Source organism: Triticum urartu, chromosome 7A (assembly GCF_056163025.1).
Source record: "Triticum urartu cultivar PI428250 chromosome 7A, HENAU_Tu73, whole genome shotgun sequence".
Taxonomy (NCBI): domain Eukaryota; kingdom Viridiplantae; phylum Streptophyta; class Magnoliopsida; order Poales; family Poaceae; genus Triticum; species Triticum urartu.
Window position 1 is genome coordinate 200,150,279 of NC_141879.1, and position 4,612 is coordinate 200,154,890.

Consider the following 4,612-nt stretch of genomic DNA (forward strand, 5'->3'; position numbering starts at 1 on the left):
TTTTAGTTTCTAAAAATAGTTAAACAATCCTAAATGGTTTGAAACCTTTGGTGCAGCCCCAGGGTGTTTTCCTGTATTTGTGTCACAAGTTTTATATTAAACAAAAATCAATTGCTATCCAAACTAAATAGGAAACAATAGTAGTTTTTGTTACAGAAATGTAAAATACGAAAATGGCACTATGCACTTAGGCCTAGCAATGCACAGACCTTGGCCCAGCCCAACAACCCCCCTCTGTATCTCCTTCCTACTGCTCACAGAATCACGTTGGATGCGTGTGCGCCGTCCATGGTGCGGCTAGCGCACGCGTCCGTCATCCGGCGACCCTCCTCGCGAGTTAAGAGCATCCCCGAACCCCCGCGAACCCTAGATGCTCTCCCCCTCTTCCTCTTGCGCCGCTTCTCCCTCACAGCCCGAACCCGAGCGAAGCCGTCGCCGTGTCGTCGTGGTCTTCGTGGCCATGGTCATCCCCGAGCGACGACAAGATGTCTAGAGGAACCGGCGTCCTCTTCTCCGTCGACTTCAACCACCGGACCAAGCTGGGAGGCCCTCGTGCGTCGCCATCGAGCTCATCTCCGCTTCTGCATCTCGACGGCCGCCGTCGACAATTCGGTCGATTCGGTGCAACCCCGAGCCCGCTGGCCCTCATTGCCGCACCAATGTGAGCTCCTCCCCTGTTTCCCCCTCGCCCCGGTCTCGATCCATCGTCGGAGTGCGTCTCCTGCCCATAGCCGTAGCCGTCGTCCGTCAAGGCCAGCGCCCGCGCGACTCGCGTCCGCCCCACCCCCGCGCAGTGACCACCCCGTGCCCGCGCCTCGCCTTGCCTCCCTGCCGCGCTAGTCCATGTCCGGGCCACGTTCGCCCCTGCGCCTGGCCAAGCCCGCAACCATCTCGCGCTTATCCTCGTCGTGCCCCTGCACCTGACACGGCGGCCGCCGGCGCCGCCCACTGCTGGCCGTGTCCGACGCTGCGGCCCTGCCCTCAGCGCATACGTGCCACCCCGTCGCTTGCCGCCCAGCACCCCGCTGCTCATCCGGCATGCCGCTCTTCCTCTGATGCTTCTTGTCGTTCCTCCTGCCGCTGCTGCTGCGCGTTCTGGCTGCTGTCGCTGCTTTGGCTTTCGTCGCTGCTGCTGCTCTTAGTTCCTGCTGCCGCTGCCTTTGCTTGCTTGCACTACTACCTCCCGCTACTTTGCTGCTGTTGAGAATGGCCATAGCCTCTGCCTCTACGCCCATGTGTGTTGACCATGGTCACACAACCGTGGCACAGCCACTGAACCGTGAGGCACGGCTCTACCAATGGCCAGCCTAATTAATTAGGAGTAGGCTAGATTAGGGGCTAATTAGTACTAGTTAAAATTAGCTGCTACCCTATGAGATGTGGGTCCCATTTAATTAGGTTAGTTTATTTGTTTAATTAGTCAAATGTGTAGATGATATGTGGCCCCTTGTAGATTATTTTAGTCTAGCTACTTTTATTAGCTCTCGGGACACTTACATGTGGGTCCCTTTGACCTAGTTGACCAGTCAACATGCACTGGTCAACTGCTATTGACCCTGCTGACTGGACCACACCTAACCCCACTGTCATACACAGTGGCTAGTTGCTGCGGTGTATAAAAGTTATTACACCGTTTTCATTTGAATTTATTAATTAAACTAAATTCAAAAATTGTTTAAAACTTTGAAAATTCATATAAAATAAACTGTAGCTCAGATGGCAAAACTTTATACATGAAAGTTCCTCCGAACGATGAGAGGAATCCGGATACGTAGTTCGTTCGTCCGCCACGCATCACTAGCATAGCGAACACGCAACTTTTCCTCTCCGGTTCGTCTGTCCGAAAACGCAAAACATCGGGGATATTTTCCCGAATGTTTTCCCCCTTCACCGGTACCACCCCATACCGTGTTAGGGCACACCTAGCATCACGCTTTGTCATGTCATGCATCGTCATGCATCTATATTTATTGTTTCTTCTCCCTCTTCTCTCGCTAGACACCGAGACCGACGCCGCTGCTACCCAGTACGACTATGGTGTTGGCGACCCCTCTCTCTTGCCAGAGCAACCAGGCAAGCCCTCCCTTTGATCACCAGATATCGCCTACTCTTCTCTCTACCGCTTGCATTAGAGTAGTGTAGCATGCTACTGCTTTCCGTTAATCCTATCCTGATGCATAGTCTGTCCTTGCTACTACTGTTGTTACCTTTACCTGCAATCCTAATGCTTAGTATAGGATGCTAGTTTATCATCAGTGGCCCTACATTCTTGTCCGTCTGCCATGCTATACTATCGGGCCGTGATCACTCGGGAGGTGATCACGAGTATATACTATATACTTTATACATGATACATGTGATGACTAAAGTCGGGTTGGCTCGAGGAGTACTCGCGGTTGATTCACGAATTGGGGGCTGGAAGGACATACTTTCCCGACGGCCCTCTTTGTGGATCTTTGTGGCGAAGCGACAGGGCAGGTTGAGACCACCTAGGAGAGAGGTGGGCCTGGCCCTGGTCGGCGTTCGCGGTTATTTCAAGATAACATGTTTAATGAGATCTTGGTATTTGATCTGAGTCTGGCCACTGGCCTATACGCACTAACCATCTACGCGGGGACAGTTATGGGCACTCAACATCGTGGTATCAGCCGAAGTCTTTGTGACGTCAGCGACTGAGCGGCGCACGCCGGATTGGACCGTAAGCCTGCTCTTGTATTAAGGGGGCTAGTTCTGCTTCCAGCCGCGTACGCAACATGCAGGTGTGCAATGGGCGATGGGCCCAGACCCCTGCGCCATAGGATTTAGACCGGCGTGCTGACCTCTCTGTTGTGCCTAGGTAGGGCTGCAACGTGTTGATCTTCCGAGGCCGGGCATGACCCAGAAAAGTGTGTCCGGACAAAGGGGATCGAGCGTGTTGGGAAATGTGGTGCATCCCTGCAGGGAAGTTAATCTATTCGTATAGCCGTGATCTTCGGTAACAGGACGACTTGGAGTTGTACCTTGACCTTATAACAACTAGAACCGGATACTTAATAAAACACACCCTTCCAAGTGCCAGATACAACCGGTGATCGCTCTCTCACAGGGCGACGAGGGAAGGATCATCGGTTAGGATATTGCTATGCGATGTTACTTGGTGAACTTATCATCTACTCTCTTCTCCTACTACAAGATGGAGGTTACCAGAAGTATAGTCTTCGATAGGACTAGCTATCCCCCTTTTATTCTAGCATTCTGCAGTTCAGTCCACATATGATACCCTTATTCCATTTGATACCATTGCATACATATGTAGTGTAGCTCCTTGCTTGCGAGTACTTTGGATGAGTACTCACTGTTGCTTTGCTCCCCCTTTTTCTCCTTTTCTATACCTGATTGCTGCGACCAGACGATGGAGTCCAGGAGCCAGACGCCACTGTCGATGATGACTACTACTACTCAGGAGGTGCCTACTACTATGTGCAGCCCGCTGACGACGACCAGGAGTAGTTTAGGAGGATCCCAGGCAGGAGGCCTGCGCCTCTTTCGATATGTATCCCAGTTTGTGCTAGCCTTCTTAAGGCAAATTTGTTTAACTTATGTCTGTACTCAGATATTGTTGCTTCCGCTGACTCATCTATGATCGAGCTCTTGTGTTCGAGCCTTCGAGGCCCCTGGCTTGTAATATGATACTTGTATGACTTTTTTATTTGTAGAGTTGTGTTGTGATATCTTCCCGTGGGTCCCTGATCTTGATCGTACACGTTTGCATGTATGATTAGTGTACGATTGAATCGGGGGCGTCACATTAAAATAGCACACTTGACGAAAAATCGTTGTGGTTTTGATATGTAGGTAAGAATGGCTCTTGCTAGAAGGCCGTAGCAGCCACATCAAACTTGCAACAACAAAGTAGAGGATATCTAACTTGTTTTTGCAGGGCATGTTGTGATGTGATATGGTCAAGACGTGATGAGATATAAATTGTTGTATGAGATGATCATGTTTTGTAAAAGTTATCGGCAACTGGCAGGAGCCTTATGGTTGTTGCTTTATTGTATGAAATGCAATCGCCATGTAAATGCTTTACTTTATCACTAAGCGGTAGAGATAGTCATAGAAGCAATAGTTGGCGAGACGACAACGACACTACAATGGAGATCAAGGTGTCAAGCCTGTGACGATGGAGATCAAAAAGGTGCTTTGGAGATGGAGATCAAAGGCACAAGATGATGATGGCCATATCATGTCACATATTTTGATTGCATGTGATGTTCATCTTTTATGCATCTTATTTTGCTTAATACGACGGTTATAAGATGATCCCTCACTAAATTTCAAGGTATAAGTGTTCTCCCTGAGTATGCACCGTTGCTACAGCTCGTCGTGCTGAGGCACCACATGATGATCGGGTGTGATAAGCTCTACGTTCACATACAATGGGTGCAAGCCAGTTTTGCACGTGCAGAATACTTGGGTTAAACTTGACGAGCCTAGCATATGCAGATATGGCCTCGGAACGCTGAGACCGAAAGGTCGAACATGAATCATATAGTAGATATGATCAACATAGAGATGTTCATCATTTAAAACTACTCCATCTCACGTGATGATCGGACATGGTTTAGTAGAT

General features: G+C 49.7%; 1 long non-coding RNA gene across 1 annotated transcript; it reads left to right on the plus strand.

Moving 5' to 3' along the window:
• The first annotated feature begins 226 nt into the window (after positions 1-226).
• On the plus strand, positions 227-3,694 carry LOC147958983 (uncharacterized). Its single transcript, XR_015611711.1, has 2 exons — positions 227-661; positions 3,389-3,694. It is a non-coding gene; the product is annotated as an uncharacterized LOC147958983 (long non-coding RNA).
• The last annotated feature ends 918 nt before the right edge of the window (positions 3,695-4,612 follow it).